Here is a 24,196-nt window from a genome sequence, read left to right as displayed (position 1 = left end):
AATGGGGAGAATTCCCCACCTAAGCATGGGCGATGTACTGTATAGCAGGAGATAACAATTAGCCCTGTAGAAGGATTGATCGCCGCCTCTCCTGCCGGACTCCGCCTCGATTGTCCGCTGCGGTGAGCTGCTGTGCGAACTTGGGCTGCTCGCTTAAAATGCTATTGTTGTTCACGCTTCTGGTGAAGGGTGAAGGAATGGATAGTCCGCCCTGCTGTGCTAAGCGCGGATGCTCAAGCTCAGTTTGTCTGGAGAGAAAACGGGCGAGATAAGTTGTTTCCCTTGTTGCCATGGTCACGATGATAACGCCGCAACGAAAGCTTGATTAGCAGCATGTCGATGCGAGTATACGGGCAGATATGCGCTCCTTCTCTCGACACTTTCTGCCTTGTGCTCCCCCATGAGAGAGGCTTAATGACACATCAGTGCGGAGCTGTCCACTGCCCCTCGGTGCTGAAATGCCACCAATGCCAAATGCAAGGAATGTGCAAGTCTCCACTGATGTTAACCCGCATAACATTTATAATCGGTCGTTTTTTTAAGTATCTCTCTCTCTATATATATATATACAATGGGATATTGCATGCGGATTGCCTGTGGTCGACCCTCCCCCAGAATTTGCCGATGTGACAAATCCCAGTCACATTGTGTGCCTGGTATAGCCTGGTAGACTAGGCTCTAGATTCAACCCTATATTTTCCATTTTGGAGGAAAGAACTGTGGAAAATTACCCTCCTGCCCAGTTGTTGTTCTGCTTTGCCTGAGTGATCTTATCAAACATGGAGCTCTTAGTAGGAAGCACAGCTTTCATCCAAAGGTGTACAGTAACATCTGGTTTTTGCCTGCAGCACATGTGAGAAATGTATGCCAAGAAGCCAGACTTACATAATAAATCTTAATGAGATCAGGAATTACTCAAAAACTCGCCCTGTAATGTGCCCCCTTTTAGCCTGCTTAGACCTTTATGACTCATGCTGTTCAGACCCACCTACTCATAATCTCTCACAGCTGCCCTCTCTCTGCCCTCAACCATCTTCCTCTCCATTTTGTTTCCTATTAAAAGCAGCACCTCCTCTGAGCCAGATTAACTGACTCTCCAACTTTATAAATAACACTATTTTTCTGTTTTAAATATATCCTGGAGCCTTCTATTGGGCCATGGCTTGAATGTGAAGGAGGAGGGGGGCTGCCATGTCTTGCTAACAGTGCTGCTCCTGGCTGTTAGCTGAAAACAGAGTTGGGCAGGCTGCAGCTGCATGAGACTGGCGTGGCATCATCAAGAATCCAGCGGGCACTGCCAGCTATGTCGGGAGAGCACAATTTTTCTTCACCCGTTCTGCTGGAAAATTCCATATGCTCTTCCCCCTTTTCATTGTCTCTTCCCCCATTACTTTGGTTTAATCTCATTTTCTTTTCCTGTCACCACTGAAACCATCTGCCCACTTACTCATTTGATTCTCCCCCAATTTTACTTCATGTTTTTGTGTTTAGGCTGCTGTGTGTTTTGCATAAATCTAACCCACTCATTTTCTTTGATGTGTGCCTCCATGCACGTGTGACAAATATTCAAGCCAACTTCAGAGTACACACACACGTCTGCGTGTGTGTGTGTGTGTGTGTATGTTTGCTTTCACGTGCATGCCTGTCTGGTCCACATGCGTGTGTGGGAGGCTGTGCTATGTGAGTACCGGGATTAGTAAACAAGAGGTTATCACAGTGGCTGCTGCCAGACAGCTTGCTGTTGTTCTCTGTAGCCTGACCCTCTTCAGCCACATCCATTAAACATCCAGGTTGAGATGCTCATCACTGCAAAACCCATTAATGAGGTCCTGTCCCTTGTAGTACCTAAGGGCATTGTTGATATGGTTTTGTTTGAATCAAAGGCAGTTTTGGGAAAGTATTTTGACCACTTTAAACCACAAAACATGTATTCTGAAGTCTCCCTGAACTTTCTACATCAGTAGCTTTAAAGTTAGAAACAAACAGTTATATGTCATATGAGTGGCATTTTCCACTGACACGGTGTGTTTAGTTTTTCTTTTGCACCACAAAAACTACCTGACCTTTTACTGCGTGAAGCTGTTTAAATAGGCTGGTTCTCAAAAGACACCAAGACAGAAGTGGCTCGGCATCAGCACCCGTGTCTATGGGAAAAGAGATGCCCTTTATCTTTACAGAACAGAGGACAATACATTATGAGAGTAAGTTAGGTATGCTATGAATAGCACAAAATGGAGAAGCTGGGTTCAAGGGGCGTTGCAAAGAAGCTTTCAGAAAACAGTGATTATTGGTTTCCACTGTTTCTTGCATCTGTTCATACATGCAGGTTGATGGCATTTATAGTGACTTGTTGTGAGTAATCTGATTACTCAGTTACCTCTGTTTTATACATTTAGAGAAAGCATTATCTTCCCTTGTTCTGTGCATATTTTCTTAGAATATATGCATTCCATTTTGGTTCATATGTGATAAGATCATTGAACTGATGTATCACTTTAAGGGCTCACGAGTTATAATCTTAACAGCTGTTGTTCCAAACCTTTATATCATTTTTCTGCTCAAACTAAGCTGTGTTTTGTTTCGGTGCTTCCTAACCCTGATCATATTATTTGTGCCCAAGCCTAATCAAACTTCACCACAGCAGGTCATAACACATTCATATGAATTTTCTGATGCAGGTGCTTGAAAAGGATTTTTACAATCTAATGACAAACGGTGTGATTCTGCAAATACTGAAGCTGTGCTAGACTGGAAAACACTTGGAGGTAGTGACAAATCATCTGTTTAGTTGCTTTCTCGGGTAGGGAAACGAAAGCTGTATCAATCTTTGTGGACATAAGAAATCATGGAACTCCAAACCAATTTGGCAGGCAAACAGCTGTGATGAATTATCGCCTTTGGATGTTGTAATGGCTAATGTGTTGGCAAACATTTGTCTTCTTACACTAGCAACCTAAGCACCGAATGGAGCTGTGTTTGTGTCTGCCTGATGAATTTCAATCAAATATTCTCCTTTCTTCTTCTTACACATCTTAAACCGCTAATTGTTTCAATGTCTTTACCAGCTTTAAAGTCGTAATACTAGTCATTCGTAATAAATGAGGTAACCATGGACTGATCTGATCAATTTCAAATTTTAGTTTTTCTTGTGGTTTCCGTTGCCTCGGGCCAGTCGAGATTCTGTTCAGCATCACCTTTCTTCAGCAATTGAAATCCAGGTCAACTCAGTGAGAGCTTAGTATTTCTCACAAAGACCAAGACCAGAGCATTACCATACTGTCTTTCAAGCAGAGAGATGGAGTTCTAATACAGATCTGAATGAACGGCTGAGACAGAGAGGGCTTAAATGCGAGGGGGTGCAGGAGCAGGAAGGATCTGACAAGAGGACAGGCTAGGAGGATGAAGCCTTTCTATTATGGCACCATAAAGACTGGCACGGTGAGAAAGAACCAGAGTTGGCTGTTGTCCATTGAATATAGTAAGAACAGTGCACAAATAAACCACCTCCCCTCTCTCTGAGTAATACCCTTTTGTTGCTCTTATTCTCTCTGCTTCTGTCTCACACACATACATAAACGCTGCTATCTGCATACATTAAAGAGGCCTTGAGAAGCAGACTGCTGAACCTACCTGGGTAGAATACAAAAGCACAGGGAGGAAGTGGAAGAGCTTTAAATGCAGAGGAGTGCTTCCACCGCCTTGCTGCCTTCCACCCAGTGCACAAAACCTTTCACTCTTCCTCTGCTGGCACGTGGTTCGGTCCATTCACCTCAGACAAGCTGGTTATTGTGCCGGGAGCGAAATCTTAAGCCAAAGAAGGCGACGGACACAGATCTAAGTTGTTACTCATGATTCGAGCCCAACATATAGAACTTTTTATTTCGAAATTGATACTCATATCTGTATTTGGTGATTTAAAAAAGTCCAGTACATGAGCCAATATTTTCTTTCTTTCAGACACACAAAACAAACAGATTTCCCTAACATTTATATGGGTAGTTATTTGATAAAAATGCAGCTGTAGCTTGGGATCCAGCAGCTTACAGGACTATAGAAAGAAAGTTAATGATTGATTGTGGAGTACACTGGCATATAAACACTTCACCTGAGCGATGCATAAAGGCAAAATAAAAGGAAAAGCGGTATATGGTTTTGCACCAAAAAGTGTCTTGTGATTATTAGATTGTCACAGTTTTCTTCAGCACAGAAGGCACTGACTTGACTGCAAACACTAACTATTCTCTCAGTGGTAGGGAAACTGTGAAAAGTGTGACTCAAACAAGAAATAGAGACCATTTGTCTTTAGAGTAAAAACTGTTTCATTTGAAACGTGTTGGTTGCAGTGCTGAGGCAAGGTGTTTTCCATTATAATTACATGCAACCACAACAATCTGCTAGTGACCAAAGCAATCACAAGCAAGTGTGATTGATTTCAAATTGATCCAGTTTGTATAAGAAACAACTTTCAGAGTTTAAAAAACACTGTCTGTACACCAGCTGGTTTCTGGGCCTGTGTCACTGAGACATTTAACACACATGCAAGAGTTGTGCATTCAAAGCTTAATCTTGCCCATTAGCATCTGTGGCTACAGACAGTGTTTTTTACACTCTGAAAGTTGTTTCTTATACAAATTATAGCAGTCTTATTGCTGACGGCACTCGTAGCACGCTCATAAAAATAGTTGCATTTTTAGGCAGGACTCACATATGTTGCTTCAGTGAAGATGGTTATGCCTGCAGTTTGGAGGGTATCTTATGCTAGCATAATCATCATTTAAACAACATTCCCAGGGCAAGCTAACAGGGCTTTAGTTAGCAGTTAGCATGAACCAAGTTAGCTGCCTTTTATTAACGTCATTAATGTACAAAAGAGTGATAACTAGCCTCAGTGCTCCACTTGCCCTTCATTTCACTGCCAGACTGGAAAGTAGAGATGGCTCGATCGATCCAACTATCAACAGTTTTGATACCAGTGCTGATATTGGTATTGGATACTAGACACTAGCATGATTGGATCAATGCTTTGATTCAGTTCAGTATGTAGCCCACTGAATTGTGTTAAATTAATTCGTTTTTTTGAAAATTAAAAAAATGTCCTAACATGCACTATGAAAAATGTTTGAACCTTGTTGGGTTGACTGTCAGGTCTATTTTATTTATAGCCTATAGCACATTTAAACAACAGAAGATGACCCAGAGTCTTTAGAGACAGGCACATTTAGATTGCACAATCTTCCAAAAAAAAAAAAACAGTTTCAAAATACATGAAAAGGTGTTTTGTTGTGTCAACTAATTATTGTGGAAAGTAAAAAAACAGTGTTTTGGTGATCATTAAAATGAATTTGCAAATTGATGATGATTCATCTCATAAGTCATGACACACTGTTCTCCTCTACCTAAGCTGCCTTTATAAGTTGAACGTATCAACATCAATATTGCTACTAGCAATACGGGCCCTGTATTTACTTAGTATTGGATCATACCAAATATTTACGGTATTGCACAGCTCTGCTGGACAAGTAGCCACCACCCTAATCAGGTAATTTCTGTAATGTGATTTCATTGGCTGACGCCTGGCAGAGGTGAAAGTCATGAAGCCAGAAGTACCACTGCACACATCAGACTGAGCTCGATGTTGACCCTGAGTGTGTTCTCATTTTGCCATGTTGGATTTGTGTGTGTGTGTGTGTCTCCTGTTTATTGGCCTGGCATATTAGTTGGCATTGGAGAATATTTATAGGTAAATGTATCTTTCTTTTTTAATTTTCTGGGAGGAGGCAATGTTTTTTTGTTTTACTTAATTGAAAACAGCAAGGAAAAAAAATTAAATGGGTAAAAAGCATTCACAGAGTTGTATATCTGGTGCAACTCGCTGTGTTTCATAAAAAAGTATAGTACAAAAAAAATAAAAAAATTTCCAATAGCAGTTTAGATTGTCACGAATTTTTTTAGTTTAAAAAAAGCTTCCTTTCTGCCCAGCTTTAGTTTATAGTATGAATTCCAGATGTAGCTTACTTTTTGATGATTGTTGTTGTGGACGATGCTTTCTGACAACCCATACATGCCTTGTCTGAACTTGTTTCATTCATCACCCACATGTCAGTGACGGTGCCAGTGATACCCGTTGCATTGTACCAAAAGAGGAGCTGACATGAAGCAGAAGTAGCTCAAAATATCGTGTAATGTGGCTGCATTGTGAGCTTATAAAGTAAAGCGTGTACAAAAATGTTTCTCACACTGTTTATATTCTGCAGATGAACCACGGATCACGACAGTTTGTGGGTTACTGCAACCAGTGACATTCAGTGTGGCCTGCAGATTATAATGTGGTGGATGTGGCTTTAATTATAGCCGAGTGCCTTTAGCCTGAGACAGAAATCAGTGCAGCATTTTCAGGCTTTATTTTATTTTCATTATGAAGATATTGTTTGGAAATTGAGTCATAGGGATAAACCCTTGAAGCAGCGTCATTTTACAGGATTTTAAACAACAAAATGACTGGTAGTTTGTGTGTTTCGTTGGAATAAACTGCCTTAAACCTACATTCTTCCCAGCAGCCAAAGAGGGGGTTGAAGAATACACAGGATTGTTAAGAAGTCTGTGGAAAACAGTCCTTCATCTTCCTTGTTTGTGACATCAGAAAACACTTTCATGATGATTTTATGGTCTCAGATATTAGTTTTACGTCTTACTGAATACAACATGATGTTAATTTTGTAAATTTTGCTTCCCATTAGAGGAAAAAAAAAGTCTGTCTCGCTGTGTGATCAATGAGCCGGTAGTTACATCAACATGTCATTTTTGGGAATAAGTTAACATGTTGTCTTCAAAAGTGGTCCAAGGAAGCAACAGTGATGAACCAACAACAGGGTGATGGGCGACCGAGGCTTACTGATGCAGGCGGGGAGTGAAGGCTGGCCTGTGTGGTCTGATTCAACAGTCGAACTGCTGTAGCTCAGTTTTTAAAAAAAAAAAAAAAAAAAACCCAACGTAATGGTTCTGACAGAAAGCAAACAGTGCATCACAGTGCATTTACTTTCTTTACTTAAATTTTGTAATATCCTGTTCCATTTCTTGTAAATGACTGTGACATGTTGTGAATTCATTACTGTGAATTCAGTAATGCCTCAGTGGTTGTCTACCCCGCCTTGTTGTACAGACTGCCTGTGGCTTTCTCTTTGATATTTTTGCCCCCCTGTGGTAGTTTTAAGTGCGGCTCTTTGTGGTTCATCCCTGGGCACTTTAAGGAAAATACACAACCAAATCGCAAAAGGAAACCAGAGCCTCAAGTAGGTGTTTTTTTCCCCCTGCAAGTATGTTGTCTGTATGGGTGAAGGCCACCTATTAAAACAGATGAGCAGCATACAGGAAGAGAGAGTGGTGACTCATATCCCTGTGATATGCCAAGCCACACATTTACACATTTACAGTGATGTACACACACACACACACACACAAACAACAGCACACACACTCCTCTTTGGGCTCTGCTGTTCTGTCACTTTGTATTAATACACACACAGTGAGTCCAGTCAAAGGGAAGAGGAAGAGAAGGGGTGTGTGTGGAGGCTTTTGAACAGTCAATGGCATCGAGAAAGAAAATGATTAAAAAAAAGTGTAAGAAGATGGAAAATCCATTGAACTTTGTGTTGCCTTTGTACAGGCAGACCGTTCCCAGCGTTTGGTGCTGTGCTAATGCCAGCACATTTCTAGACAGATGGAGAAAGAAAAACCAGCAGAGACCAAATCAGTAGCTTGTGTTGTCACAAGAAAGCCTTTAACTTTTGGAGTTTCCAAATTTAAACCTTGAGTGAAGGGACAAGGTTATAAGAGATCAGATTCTACCTTGTGAGCCAAAATGACAATTTTTCTAACTAATTAAAATTAACAAAGTCACACATCTTCTCCATTCTACCCCATTCTCTTGCCTTCATCAACGTTATATGAAAGGTTGTTTGCAGTTTCTTTACATGCATATTCCATCTATTAACCAAGTGTTTTTACACTGATATACATAAAAAGGGGTGCAAGCAAAAAATCTCTTAGCTTTTAGAAGGCTGAGTCTGATGGTTACATGTGGCAGTTTCCTGCAGCCTGGAAAAAATGTTTTAAACTGTAGACTGTATATAAAGGATGGTTGTAGCCAGTTTGTGTTTGTGACAGTGTGTGTTTTTCTCTTTGATTGCATTGATGTTGGTTTTAGATCCCTGCCAGATCTTTAGAGCCAGAAGTTTCCATATTTGGGAGCAGTGCTAAGTTATCAGTTAATGTTAGAAAACTTGGTAAATGATATCACACAGGCACACATAAATATTAATTAGTGCTAAGTGACAGATGATAGATAGAAGAAGGGGCAGCCTGTATCACAAAGCAAGCCATAATATTAGTTATCATTTTAATTAGTTTAAATGCTTCAAATGGCTCAAATGGTACCAACAAGGTTGAGTGGTCCAGTTCAGAGAACTGAATTAGTGCAGGTGATGACAGCTACGTAAATATAGTTCCCTTTGTTGAACTTTAAAGATTTTCACTCCTAACTTGAAGCCTTGGCAAACTGAACTACTTATTTAGTGCTATGAAGTGAAAATCAGTTCTATAGACCAAAGCAGAAGTAATAAAATAACACAAAAATAATGTACAAATACAACAAAAAATATCAATCAAATCAAGTTATTTAAAAAAAGAAAGAAAGAAAAGTGTTCCCTGTAATTACTCCTCAGTCACACTAGAGTAAAAAATGACCAGCAGCCTCCTTGCATTTATGACAATCTGGCAGTTGCCCATTCGTAGCAGTGAATCTTTTCAAATTCTGCAGCTATTTGCAAGCAATCGCAGCGACCACCTGGATGAATTCAGATTGCAAGCTGTTTGCACAGGTCACCTGGTGGGGAGACAACCTGCCTCTAACTCACACTTAGAGTTACTTTCAGACAGATTGGTAAAGGTTTGCAAATAATTGTCGTCTCATTTATAAATGCAGCCAGATTGCTAACATGTCGCAATCATCTGATCTGCACTGATGAGAACAACTCATCTGTAGGGAACTGGTTGTCTACCAGAACCGGTTCCCAGTAGTTCAATTCCTTGGAATTGTTAGTCTGACTGCTTATCCATTCCGCTTATCAGTTCCCTTTGCACTTGCACCACCATCTGCTGATTTTAGTTTGTGTGCCGGAAGAGGAAAATAGTGGTGCAGCCTACAGTGTGGATATGGATATTACTTTTATTTCTATTACACAAAAGGACAAAAGCACTGTGGTGAAGTGTGTACTGCATCCCGAACAGAAACAACTGCAATGTGCTGCTAAGAGTACATTGGCTCTTTGCAAGCATAAGCACAAAGAGCATGCTAACGTAAAGCTAGCCAAGGACCCACAGTAATGTTAGAACAGAGTGCATGCTGACCCCGGCCCAGCAGCCAGACCCTGAACTTCAATAGGTAACAAACTGATAAGCATTCAGGCTGCAGCCTCTGTTTATATCTATTCGTGTTTCTAAAGTACAATCACTGTGGCGATCACTTTAGAGTCTCCGTGGGCTGGTTTTCATTTTTGCTTTGTGTATATGTGTGTCCTCGTCATCATAACAACAGAATTTGTGTTGGTGTGTGGGGCTGTGGCCTCATGTTTATATTGTTAACTGATAATTATGAGACAATGTGTTTCAGGTCATTTTACAGAGAAACAAGAGAGTAACATAATCAGCTGTGTGACAAATTACTTCTGCTTCATCTAAGCGAGTGAATAAGGAAGGCACTGCATTATTTTAAAGAAGAGTAGCAAGTAAAGTGTAATGCATTACTTTTTTTGAGCAAGGATCCCAACACTGATCACAACAAACACGGGAAATACCTCCAACATGCACAAACATTTGACCACACAGCATGCAATTCATTTCCATGAATGTAATGTCTTTGATATGCTGCTTAGTGATGGTGGTGACTCTCAAAGCAGAGCCAATGAGAACCCAATGACAATTGATAAGAAAATCAATAATGAATCAACCTGATAAGTGATAATGGAATCAGAATCACGAATACTCTTCAAGTTCTATCCTTGCTCTTGTGGGATGTGTCTCTTTGCAATCAGGGACTCGACTCATCTGACTGACAACTGGTTACATTCATTTATAAAAGATTACCAAGCTGTCATTTAGCAGTTAAGTTGTCATTTAGCGGCAACTACTCACTATTTCAGAAGAAGTTTCTGAAATTATCTTCATTTCTGTGTCTGTACACGGACTGGATCTATTGATCACAGACTGATAGCAACCCAATAGCAGACTGACTTCATCTTATTGCTGTTTTATGACAATATGACAATTGTTGCACAAAAGTCACTTTGAAGATGGCAGCCGGCTGTGACTGGTCACATTGACATCTCTAACCACTGTTTTCCCCAGTGTGACAGACAGCATTAGATAGTCTAAGGAGCTTGGAAAGAAAAGCTTCTGGACTTCGCTTTTCTTTCCAAGCTCCATAGACTACGATGACCTGGATGACTGAGAACCTTTACAGACAGACAGCATTAGATACCACTTGATTTTCATAATTTTGGGCAATATATACCTTATAATCAACCTGAACCTGCTACTACTGCACATTCACCCAGTGTATATACTATATATATATATATATATAAATATATATATATAATGTTCTTCCTCTACACCCCCCCCCCCCCAATTTTTGCACATGTCGAGGAGCGTGTCAGGCTACATTTCACTGTGTGTTATACTTGTATAACTATGCATGTGACAAATAAAGAACCTTGAACCTTGAATATGAACTTGACAGTGTCAAATCTAATTCTCAGATCATTCAATTGGAGTTTTTTTTTTTTTTGTATTGAAGCTGATTAGGGTATCTGCAGAACCTAGAAATTTGTAGAAACACTGAACTGTTTATCATTTATTCACTGACTCATCTCAATTTCATATTTATTGACACACCGCAAAAACATCTGTGGCTGCAGCCACTTTAGCTTAAAAGCATTTTATCTCATAAGGGCAAAGTGTCAAATTCAGCAAAAAACACAAGTTAATTAAAATACACTGAATATTATTTTTATTGGTTAAACCATCCATCCATAAATTTTCTGCCACTTATCTGGGTCACTGTAAGCCATTATGTCCCTAATAGCTTTCTATCATTCTTCCATTCATTTACCCATAAAAAATGCATTAAATTGCATTGTATTAACATTTTGTTTAACATTGCCTGGCCAAATGTCGTATCACAGTGTTTTGTTCTGTTGAGTGCTTGCTAATAATTTTGTCAATGTTGTATGGTTTACCCTCTGGAAACTATCTTTGCTCCACCTGACTCACCTGAGGAGCGGCGTTGTGAACCTGTGGAAAGCAGTGAACTGACCAGTGTTCCTGCTGCGCACCTAATTATCTACAAAGCACTATGCATTAAGCCTCCCCATCCCCTCAGCTTGGAACGCTTATAAAAAAGTTCTGTCACCCACAAATAACCAGAGTTTTTTTGTCTGTCACCCTCACACTTGACAAGGCGATACCTCTGCTGCGCCGCATCCAGCAGACGTCTTAATCAGAGTGGGTGGACAGATGAACTACCTGGAAAGTGGATGTGAATAGATGGAGACTAAATGACAAAGAAAGTCTATTTTTGACTATGAAATGGAGGCCTCCACCTTACTGTTTCCGTGGCAGAACAGCACATGAATTTTGCATACTAAATTTCTGTCAGGATCAAATAGCCTCAGTTCGAGGCCCAAATTAGCGGCAGAAGCACCATGGAAGGCCAGAGGATGATAAATACTTTTTTGCCTGATAGAGACAAGAAGCCCAGATGGGATAAGAAGGTGATATCTTGGCTCATCAGGACTAGACAGTGAGGTCAGTAGAGAGAAGGGAAGGTTATTAGTTTTCCAGTATGTCATAAATCATAAAGGCTGTATAGAGCACAACTGACTCATTCGGGGTTGGTTCTCCTAGTACTAAAAGTGCTTGAGATGTTTCGGTTCTTAAGCGGTAGCATCAGGGAGGCATCTAATCATCCTAAATTCACAGTGTATCTTGGGAATGGGCCCAAATATTGAGCCAGTAAAGACGAGATAAAGAACTGTTTTCAGTGACCTGAAGAGCAAGAGATCCTGCAATAAATGTCATTGCTGTCCCAATGAGTCTGGGAATACCTGAAGACACCGAAACATCCCACATGTCATCATCTATACACAGTCAAACTCAAATACACAGTGGGCCAAAATTCAAATCTGGAACAAAGTCGTGGGCTAACATTAATATTTATTGAAATATATTTATTGCTCCAGATATAAGAATGAATTTTTTCTTATGGACTCAAACACGTTTTGCTGAAAAACTGAATATGGAACAAGCAAAGCTTAATACTAAACTATATATATGTTAGCTGTATAATACCAGTAGGCCAGCTCTAATAGTCATTTGGTATGGCTTCGCAGGCCAAATGTAATTAGGCTGCGGGCCAAATTTGGCCCGCGGGCCAGAGTTTGACACCTATGAATACTGTTGTAACCCTGGTTTTTAGTAGCATTTTGAGTATTTTCCTTTTTCATGTGCTTTCTATGAGTTTACATCCTACTTTCTTTTTAATGTGAGCTTTTTCGCCCTTTTTACTTTTTTTCCTCTCTCATTATTGTCATGTCCATGCCTTGCGGTTGCTGTCAAAGGTGTGTGTATTTAGTCCTGACCCGTTGATTGAACAGGATTGATCCATTCTTTCATGCTGTTTTCACTCAACTCTTTGCGTGAAAGAATTGTTGTAAGCAATTCTTTGCTTACAACATCAGACTCATCAGATCAGGCAACAATCTTATGTTGTACAGAGCCTTTTGGTGTATAGCCTCAGAGTCCACTTCTTAGCTGACAAGGGAAGACGTGGTCTTCTGCCGCTGTAGTCCATCTGTTACAAGGTTTGATGTACTGTGTATTCAGAGGTGCTCTTCTGCATACGTTGTTGTAATGAGGTTTAGGCAGTTCTCCAGACAGCTTAAGACTTTATAAACTGATCATTTTAATAAATGTAATAACCTGATAATTAACCCAGTATGCAAGGCTTTTGATGTGGGAGGACACCTGAGCAGATACACAGAGACAAAGCTCCAAACCGAAAAGGCTTGGCAAGGTTCAAACTCATGAACACTGAAATTAGGCATGCTTAGTGTCATAAGTATGAAAGCTATATGATATAAAAGATATGTTTTGTGGAATTTTGGTGAAGTGAACTCTGAATACTTGACTTGTTAGTTAACAGCAGTAGTTTAAAAGTGTGACCCATGAGCAGCAGGCCAGCAGCAAAAGTGCTGCTATTGATCTTTGCATTGCTGTTTGGCAGTTAGTACAGAGACCCAGACACATGACCTCTGGACATCTGATCAATAATCTTTTTTTTCCAGTGGATGATCTTTCTATTTAGCAAAAAAAAAATGAACAGGCAAGGACACTTAAACAAATGGTTTTCATGAATATTTTAATGGATTTCGCATCTCTGAGGCTTTGAACAACCAATGTTGGATCTAAAGATAAACACAAAGGTAGAAACAAACCATAGTCAAAAGTATGACTTGCGCATGGAAAAATCCAGAGCCACAGCGGCACCAATAGTGAAGCTCAGTAATTCTTTGATTTATTTTTACACCCTTCTAGTGTTTGACAAGCTAGTTACCAAGCTTCAGAGTCTGAGTGTGCTGAAATCTCATTAGAGTTGTCAGGCAAACTCAGCACCAAGGAGATGTGAATCACAGCTCAGGCAGGTCAAGGTGAGACTGATTCAATAAATGCACATGTGGATCTCCATCACAGCACAAAGGCACAGAGATGAGGAAGCTTCTATCCTGGATATGGTCTGTTTTGTGCTCCTGTAGTCCTGACTGATGGCTTTATACTGAGCTGAAGAGTGGGGATTCTGGCAGCTCATGAGTAATAATGCTTAGACTGCTACCATCATAAAATAGATGCTGTTGGGCATGCTGATTTACAGTAAGACAGATGTAAAGAGCTCAGCGCCACACTGATGGCCAATGATGTGACAGCTGTGAAGGCCACAGGCTGCCTCCTGTGATGTGACACCTGTGGTCAAAGTATGTGCTGCTTGTACCACCTCTCATGTACAGCATGTGTGTGAATTCACACAAACACGTACAGGGTGTGGTGGTATGTTTGTGAGCGTTTCCTATAACTGAAAACACTCTAGATTCTTGTGACTCGTCAGAGACATTGAGACATGAAGTCTGTTGCTGTCTACAGCGCAGTAAGCTGTAACCTGATAAACCCCCGTGCCCTCCGCGAGCCCCTTTCTGAGACCTCAAACTAAATTACTGTCCACCCACCCCTTAATCCCTGCTGCAGTTCTGTTACTTGTGTTTCTTTTTTATGCGGTTCAGGGAATTTACATTCTGACAAACAAGGCAGAGTATGGAATGAAACGAGATAAAGGGGTAGGGTTGTGGAGGGAAAAGACATTGCAGGCATAATAATAATAATAATAATAAAAAATATTGTATCTAATTAGATGGCTCTGTAAGCATTTTTATTTGGGGATAAGCTGGATGATTAAAGTACTAATGTGCATGTTTTTCCATTTTTCAGGATGCAGATAAACAAAGTTACCCCACACTGCAGGGAGCGTAATTCCACCTCATTTGGAGAGATTAATAATTCTAATAGCCATTTTATAACAGACTATGTTATGAGATAAATAAGGACATGTCTCATGTGTCTTTAAGTCAATTTTCTTTGGTGAAAGAAAAAAAGTTATTTCCAAAAGGTGTATGTTTTCATTTTCTGGTCAACCAGGCTGTTCCAATGATTAGTTACTAACCGATGAAAACTATGAAAATGGATGGATCAGTGGATGGGTGATGGATCTATGGCACTCATAGAAACGGCTACTAGGCTATATGTGTTTACTGCTGTAGCTTCAACATTGACACCAATAACACTAGGAGGAAAAAATAAAATTATTTCTAAACCAACTGGAGAAAAATTGTTGGGAGATATATTGCCTCCTACTAGGAGACCTGAGCAATCGCCTTGAGACTTAAAGTGGTCGCTCAGAAGCTAAGGTTGCTGTATGGCAGGCCATCTAATTGGTCACCAACAGTAAACACATTCAGTGCAATCACCCAGAAAACACATGTTCTTAGTTCAAAGAGGCTATTCTTATTCAAATGTGACTGAGGCTTTAGCAGCAACTAAATGCAGCATTCAGACTGGACATCATTCTGTTCTAAGCAGATCTTGTATTTTATTTTTGCCTTCTCAATAATCATGTAGCATCACACTGCAATCACATGAAATCAGCTGATCTTAGTTCCAGCCTATATCAGTTAATGATTCGGTTGATATTTGTCTGTGAATCCAATTGGCTTGCTAAAATAACGTGTACTGTTTAAAATGGTTGCTGCACCCTGCAGGCTGCTTTGCAACCCACTTCCCTCCCAGCTCCCCATTTTTTAATCCTGTTACTGACTTAATCACTGTCGTGCCTGTTGTCAATAATGTGCGCTCTTTGGGGTGCCGGGGTCTTACTGCTTCTCTCCCCACCTCTGGTTTTAAATAAATTTTCATGGGATGATGGCACCATCATCCCATGAAAATATAAAATCAGTACAGATGAGAATGATAGTTGTAGTTTCATATAAGTAGTTCTGATTAACTTACTCCAAACTTTTTGAAACCCTCCAATCACAAAATAACTATTCTTTAATAGTTTTGCATTGCAACTCTAGTATGCTTAAGATTAGGGAAAGAATATCTTCACTCCATCCATCCATCAGCCAGCTAGCCATATTCTGCAGGGCTAACATGAAGAGACAGGCAACATTCACATATGCAGTGAATTAGAATCACCGTTTAACCTAATCTACATCTCTGGACTGCAGGAGAAAGCTAGAGACACAACAAGAACATGCGAACTCCGCGCAGAAAGGTCCCAGCCTTTCTGGGGTGGATTGAACACTACATAAAACGAACACTACTTCATATACTGGCACTGAATGTTAGGGCTAGATATAATTTGTGGAGCGCATAATCATCTAATATGGTTGAAATTGAATTGGTAGCAATATAGGCTGTTAACTTTGGACACAGAGACAATCAGTCCTTACTCACACTTCAGCAAGAGCCACAGCAGTCAGGCTGTTGGCAGGTGTGCATCTAGATTCAAGAAGTGTTTATTGTCATGTGTCACAACAGAAAAGGCATTTCTTTGTGCAATGAAATTCTTTCTTTGCTGCCCACCCATCAGCATACATAAAGATGCTGAAATTTTTGATGATGAATTCAGTATTAATATCACTATTCATGCCCCTGTATTATGGTAGAAGCTCCATAAATGGTTGATATAATAGTTGTTTGTCACTGATAAATTTAGACTTGAGATGTTGCCATATGCTCAGAAATTTGTGCTTACCATAAAAAAGTCACATTTTTTAAGAAACTGTATGTCTTCTATAGATCAAAAAATCAAAATATAGTGAAGACAAGGATAGAAATCATTTGAAAAATGTCAGTTTTTTGTCAAAGAGCAGGCCATTTGTGGATGGCCACACTCTTAGAAACCTTTGGCATTCTAGCTGTCATTTCACCCAATGCTTTCTGAAGTGCTTCCCAAATGTTGCATTGTTTTTAGTGGCATTTCCTTTGTATCCACAGACCATAGTGCCCATCCTGTTTAAAACAGAATACTGGATTTTTTTCTGGTGGGACAGCGAGGGACCATGTACGATCTCCTATACACCAACAAGAAATTCTGGTGAAACTCGAGAACTGGTTATTAAATTACTCAAAATTGTGAAATCTGGAGGAGACGCAATGAAGAAAAAGAAAAGAACCTCAAACTCACAAAGTAAAGTAACAGATAACACAAAGGAACAGAGCAGACCAATGCTAGAAGCTAACATGGCTAACACTGACAGGAGATGAAAACAGTCTTAAGATGGCCAAACCACCCAAATAAGCGACAGCCTGCCTGAACTGCTCTGACACGCACCAAGGAAAAAGAGTCATGGAGTTTTGAATTGCAAGAATTAATAAAGGATCAGGAATCAATACTGGACAAACTAGATGATTGGAGTTGAGATCTAGGCAGAGCAACCTACAGATTTACTGAATCCAAGAGGAAACAGAATCAAAGAGTGACTTGGTCACAGTGTTTGTGGATAAATGACTCAAAGAGGAAATTTCAATCGATTCAGATCTCCAGATTCAACGCGCACACCGGACATGTGGAACACAAGAAGCTTAAGAAATTTGGAGAAACACAAACACAAGAAACACTTTTAATAGCTCACATGAGGAGGAAATGAGGAATGGCAATATTAATAGCCAGTGCAGAGAATTTTGAACTGTTAAAAGAAATCAAAGATAAAGAGGGTAGAACTGATGAAAATGTATTGAAACCATAGCAACAGTATATGAAGGAATATTATATGTGGAAGAGATTGTAATATAATAATAGACTACAATTTAGATACGACTAGTCATAAAAAGCATAAGAGATCTATGACTAAACTCTTCAAAAATACATGGAAGGAAATGGGGTTTTTTTTATGTGTGGAGTGATGTACACCCTCTGCAGAGAGACTACAGCCACTATTTGGTAACTCATTCAGTTTTCTCTCAAATTGACTTTTTTTTTTTTACCCAGAAGGAGAAAAGGGATAGAATAAAAGAATGCAATATAGGAGTTGCAGAGGTCTCAGACCAGTGCTGTACACCTTAAGATTAAACTGAACTCTGTAAGGAGGAATACAAAGGTGTTGGTTTAGCTCTCTGGGATGAGCAGGCAACCTGCAGCCCTTTGCTGCCTGTCTTCCCTGGTCTTGCCCCTTTCCTGTCCCTATCAAATAAAGCCAGAAAAAGGCCAAAAAATAGGAGGAATAAATTTTTTTAACATTTTAACAAACTTTATCAACATTTGGTTCTGACTTAGATGCCTCAGACTTCTTCGTCTGTTCTGTGTCTGTGCTCTTTTGTCCACAGACACTGATTGGTCTTTGCAAGTCTGCCTAGAACACCAACATTATGTAGTCACCTCTTAGTGTTGACATTGATACTGATGTTTAGGGCAGGACATGTCAAGATTGTAGTCAAACTCACAAAGGCTGACATTTTATCAATCAACTAGCCAAATACATCACTTTGTCAATGAGCAACAGTTTTAGCTGTGCTACCATAAATGGAATTTCTTTTTCCTCTACTGATCAATAAGCTTCTAGCTAAACGTGCTATTGGAATACTGGGCTGATAATGACTCAAAGTGGGGCTCTCTACACCTACACATTCATCATTTACAACTGTTAATCACTGATATACATTTCTGATATCTAATGGTATTGTAGGTAAAGTAAAAAATTAAAATAAAATTCATAGACACCCAGGGATTACAGTGGTATTGTCAATATTATAAATCATGTTTTTATCAAACATTTTAACAAATATCTATTTTTACAGATTTTCTAAGATAAGGATCTTATGGGTTTTTTTTTTTTTTTACCTTCTATCCTATGTAATGGCTTTATTAAAGATTCTTCCTCCTTCTTGATGCATTCTCAATCATCCAGGGAAGTAAATCTCCAAAAAGTTGATTCTGTTCATCTGGATGTAGCATTTTGTGGGAAAAACGTTTCGTCACTCATCTAAGTGACTTCTTCAGTCTGAGCTGACTGCAGGTTTCCCAGTACATGTGGCTTTTAAACCCCAAAACACGTTGCGCCAAAAACTGGTCCACCCCAAGCATCGGGTCCCCCGACACAAACAGAGTAACATAGTGTACGCTGTTAAGTGCCAGGAGGATTGCCAGGATTTATACATCGGGGAAACCAAACAACCTCTGGCGAAGCGGATGGCACAACACAGAAGAGCTACCTCGTCAGGCCAGAACTCTGCAGTCTATTTACACCTACAGGCCAGTGGACACTCTTTCAAGGATGAGGATTTACACATCCTGGACAGGGAGGATCGCTGGTTTGAGCGTGGAGTCAAGGAGGCCATTCATGCGAAAAGGGAAAGACCATCTCTGAATCGAGGAGGGGGCCTAAGGGTACATCTTTCGCCATCTTACAATGCTGAGATTGCAGCCATTCCCCAACTCTCTGTGAATGGTACTCATGGCCATTGATCAGTGGTCTTTGATCAGTGGGTTTTGGTCAGTGGTTGTTGATCAATGGTCATAAGAATTTGTATAATTAATGATGAAGCAACTGACCTCCCAGCCCGTTGTTCCTTCAGTGGGCTGGTTTCAGTCATTATGCAAATGTACTGTTTATAAGATTTGGGGAAACCTGCAGTCAGCTGAGACTGAAGAAGTCACTGGATGAGTGACGAAATGTTTCTCCCAAAAAACGCTACGTCCAGATGAACAGAATCAACTTTTTGGAGATTCTTCCTGTTGTGTTCTTCCTTTTAGCTCCTGAGTGTGTGTTTGATAAATGTCCACACTAACATTACTGTTGTATTCAATGGGACTAGATGACATTTCTAGGCACTTGAGTGCTCGTAAATATCACAAGTGTGAGTTTTGGAAGCATCCCAATTTTAAAAACTTCGATTGTGAAACTTAGAAGATAAAACACATTAAGTTTCTGTTGCTTTGCTGTGACAGTTATTTTTTATTAAATTATTTTTTTTACAAATGTGTCTATTTTAAGGCCTGCAACTTCATAGTAGTGCATAACTAGCCTTAACATCATACAGTAATGATCGTAGAGTATGTATTTATGTGTCTGTATGTACCCTATCTCCTCTTTAGCGGACAGGACAATCTCAAACAAACTTTACAGTGATCATTAACATCTGTATTTTTTCATATAGATTGTGGTCATTTCATCGTGTTACATTCTCAATTCGCATTCGCTTTCAACATGTGTCACCCATACATAACCAAAAGTTGTATCTGCAGGAGAATTGTGTCCGAATCACCACTAAATACGGAATAAAGAATGTGAAAAAGCACCACAGGCCTGGTGATTAAAATAGGAAGTTATGTACAGGTTAAAGTGCTCCACAAGAGTGTTGTTCCACAGTAACTCGCCTTCATGTTGTTGTTTACAGTGGAAACGTTTCAGAAAAGAAGTCCCACATTTTGGTTTTTAATCTATGCACTTAATCATTCGTCTCCTGCCAACAAGTAGACCTTCAAAGTGGAACTGCTAAGCTAAGTTTAAGCTCCGTGTATTGTATGCTTGGACTCATATAGCAGTTTATCAATCTGGAGTTTGTTGTAGAGTGTATACATGACAGTAAAAAAGAAAATAAATACAAGCATAATAGAACCACTACTACAACATCTGCAAATGTGACAATAAATGGTTTGTAGAGATGACACACTCTGCCAAAAGCATGTCATTTATAAGGGAAACTAATGTTGCTGCTTAGACTACTGCATAGAGCAACACTTTTTATGTTTTTTCTTTTCTTTTTGAGGGCACTATAAATGATAATATGACTCAATGCATAATGAGTAGTCCCACTGCTGATACATTATATCTGAATACATTAAATGTGCAAGTATAAACCAGTAATGTGAATCATACCTACAGTCTGAGCTCTGCCAGTGCACAGTGAACCCACCTCGCCTTCCAGCCATATTTAGTCTTAGCGTATGTGTAAGTTAGTTGGGGGCATAGATTTATTGATCGTCCTCACCCACCGCTGCTCTTATATCCCATCTCCTCCTCACTGGAGGAAGCAGCACCACCCGAAGAGAGGTATTAAATCAGGCAAGTCATCAGAATAAGCTTGTGGAGACACCTGTGTGACACTTAAGGAGTCATGGTGGTCCTCACTTGTATCCCTGCTAAATTGAGCCTCATCCACTTCATCCGACCACTTCATTGCTCTAAGTCTTCTTAAAGGACATTTCTTTTATTTTACGCCCTTGTTTTTACTCTCAGCTAAGTGTGAGAGCTGTAGGTCTGATACTGAAGGAGGCGGGATCACTCCAGATGCAAGGCTTGTTCAATTAACAGTGCGCCTTTCATCTTGTAATACACAGCCTTGTACTTTGATTTTGAAATCCTCCATGACTCATCGTTTGCAGCAAGGAAAATGGAGCATATGCTTTGTTAATCTTAGTGTTACATAAATACGTAAGCATCCGCACACAATTCACACAATAAATAGCCTGAAATGATTGACTGTATAAATACAGGTCTAGTCAGTCAAACACAAACGCACATCCAAGGCCTACTAGTGTATTCCTGTGCATCACAGATGACTGTTGCAATATGAGGTTGATAGCAGATGATTAGACAGTGACTCCTCCTAACCAGCCAGCACCCTGCAGCTCAGTCTGTCACTGTTTCAGAAAGATGGATTAATGTATTTTACCTATTTGTTGTAAATGAGCGCCACCTGCTGGCAGAGAGTCGCAGCTACAGGCTGTGACCCTTGCTTGGCCTCCACAGAGAATATGCAAATTTCTCTCTTCATGCTTATTTTTAAAAGGCTTTCCAAATTTAACTTTTGTTTTCATCTTTTAAATCTTGGATCTGTTATGTGTGTCATTTTTTCTTGTTGTTTTTACTGATCAGCCACCCACCCACACACACACTCACACACAGCTATGCAGCTGTGAACCTCAAGAACATTTCAAGATTTCAATCTGCAACCTGGAAGAGTTAGTCGCTTCCAGTAAAACTGTGGATTTATTTTTGTTTCATACCACTTCAAATTCAGTGTTATTTACAAATTAACACTGACTAAAGGACCGTTATATTGTAAAGTAACAACCTTACAACATTAGAGAGGGAACCCCAATGATCAGACATGCAATAATCAGGTGATGGTGGGAATGGTAGAACTGGTATGTACCCTGCACTGGTATGGTGAAATGATCTATTGGGATAATATAGCACTATATTATATCTATATATTCGATTTTGAGGCTACAGTTTGCACTTGTTCACCAAAATTTGAATGTAGCAGGTTGGAAAAATGTTGCCTGGTCTGATGAGTTTTGATTTATGTTGCAATATTCAGACCTGAGTAACCATCTCCATCACTTTATGACCACAGCTCACTGATCTTCTAATGGCTCCTTCCAGCAGGATAACATGCCATGTGACAAAGCTCAGATCATTTGAAACTGGTTTAAATCAATAAAGATTGATTGATTGATTGATTGATCTTAACATGACAAATAACAATAAGTTCACTGTACTCCAGTGGCCTCCACAGGCACTAGACGCTCAATCCAATATCTTTGGGAGGTGATGAAGCGCAAGGTGGCTTACATGCATAACAGCTGACAAATCTGCAGCAACTGTATGATGCTGTCATGTCAACATGAACAGAAATCTCAGATGAATGTTTCCAGCACTTTAGTCTTTGTCTTAGAGGCCGTTCTGAATGGAAAATGGTAAATGGCCTGCATTTGTATAGCGCTTTTCTAGTCCCTAAGGACCCCAAAGCGCTTCACACTACATTCAGTCATTCACCCATTCACACACAGGCGATGGCAAGCTACATTGTAGCCACAGTTGCCCTGGGGCGCACTGACAGAGGCGAGGCTGCCGGACACTGGCGCCACCGGGCCCTCTGACCACCAGTAGGCAAACATGGGGTTAGTATCTTGCCCAAGGATATTTGGCATGCAGCCAGGGATCGAACCACCGACCTTCTGATTAGTGGCTGACCTGCTCTGCCACCTGAGCTACAGCCACCCTACAGCCTGTAGCTGAAAAGGAGGCAAAGGTCCTGGCAAAGTGTGTCTAATAAAGTGGCCAGTAAGCGTATATTCAAACACATAAAAGGGACAGCTGTTCGTGTCACACTCAGGCAGACTACGTGGCTTTGCTTCTGAATGTAAAAAGTCATTCCCTTGGTTTTCCAGGTTTTCCTTCTTTGGTTTAAAATACTACATCGTTAATGTCCGTGCTTCAACCTCATTGGCTAAAGCGGCGACTCGAATGCGCGTCATTGATCCGCGTGCAGACTGTGATTGGCTGCGGAGATGGGGGCTGGAGCTAGTTAAAGCTAAGGCTGGAAAAATAGGTGGAACCCAGAAAGGAAGTGGACCTTCAAAATAAAATAATGAAAAACGAATGATATCCAGACTAACGATGCCTAGAGGATTATAGGCTTTCTTGTTAATAAAGCACATCTAAGCCTACATTGTGGGTTTTTTTTAAATGCAGAGTACCTTGTCATTTTTCCGCCACCAATCAGTTTTGTTTGAAATTCATTAGCTGCAACAAAAAAGCAGCTTTAGATGTATTTTGCATTAGGTTTCTCAGAATGTATGAAGTTATTTTTACCTGGATCTTTAATCCTATTTGCTAAAAGTCTGGCTTCTTTTATCAGTAGTAAACTAATACATATTACGCTATGTAAGCCAGCAATGGACATTTGCAAGCATGCTGTCAATGCTGTTTCTTTTTTTGTCCACACAAGCTAATCATGTGCTTTAACAATCATCTTGTATTTTGAATTTTCATATAATGGTTCATTGGTGGGTACAGTAAATGGAACACTGAGTATCAGTCAGTGGAGCCACAAACATTTCAGCCTGTAGATATGCGTTTTTTCCTCTTCCAAATCTTCTACTCGTCCATTTGACAAATACCATATAGGGAGTGCTATTTAACCAGCTTTAACTTGCAAGCTCCGTTGCAGCTCACCTCCACCTCACCTTCTACTTAACACTCTTTTTTGTTTGTTTGTTTGTTTGTTTGTTTTTTTTAGTTAATAGGTAAAGGGGGCGATGTGGCTGATTATTTTTCTTGGTCTTTCTAGGTTGAAGTGGAGCAATATTTTTGTTGTCACCAAATACATATTCCACATAAAGATGACAACTTACAGTAACGCCTATTTGATGTCACTATTCAATTTTTCTGCAGAGACCATGAATTGCATTCAGTGATTTATTGCTTTTTGTAGTGTACGTGTTGTAAACAGGGATTTCTGTAATATTTTGCATGAAAGCTCCAGTTTGGTTAAGATTAGAGAGAGATTATCCTAGGAAGAGTAGGAAATGATACAGGTGGAGTGCATGGTCAGGGCATAATGGAGTTTTTTTTTCGCTGTTAGCCTGACAATAGACAAGACCCAAACTTGTGGCAAAAACAAGTACAACAACACAGAGAGCCTCATTCTGACACTGTTGTGTCTCCCTTCCCAATTTAATGGCAAATGCAAGAGGCGATTCAAAGGATAAAACATGGACTAATATAAGATTCCACAAGACCCA

The 24,196-nt window shown here is 40.0% G+C and overlaps 1 protein-coding gene across 1 annotated transcript in view; it reads left to right on the top strand.

The window, feature by feature from the left end:
- Positions 1-24,196, top strand: part of phactr1 (phosphatase and actin regulator 1) — a 48,074-nt gene that overhangs the window by 900 nt on the left and 22,978 nt on the right. The window lies entirely within an intron of this gene.

Source organism: Copadichromis virginalis, linkage group LG17 (genome assembly GCF_057382275.1).
Source record: "Copadichromis virginalis isolate Kocher_CV1m ecotype Utaka linkage group LG17, C_Virginalis_male_GT1.1, whole genome shotgun sequence".
Lineage (NCBI taxonomy): Eukaryota > Metazoa > Chordata > Actinopteri > Cichliformes > Cichlidae > Copadichromis > Copadichromis virginalis.
The sequence above is the reverse complement of the archived record's forward strand: the minus strand, read 5'-3'. Positions and strand labels throughout refer to the sequence as shown.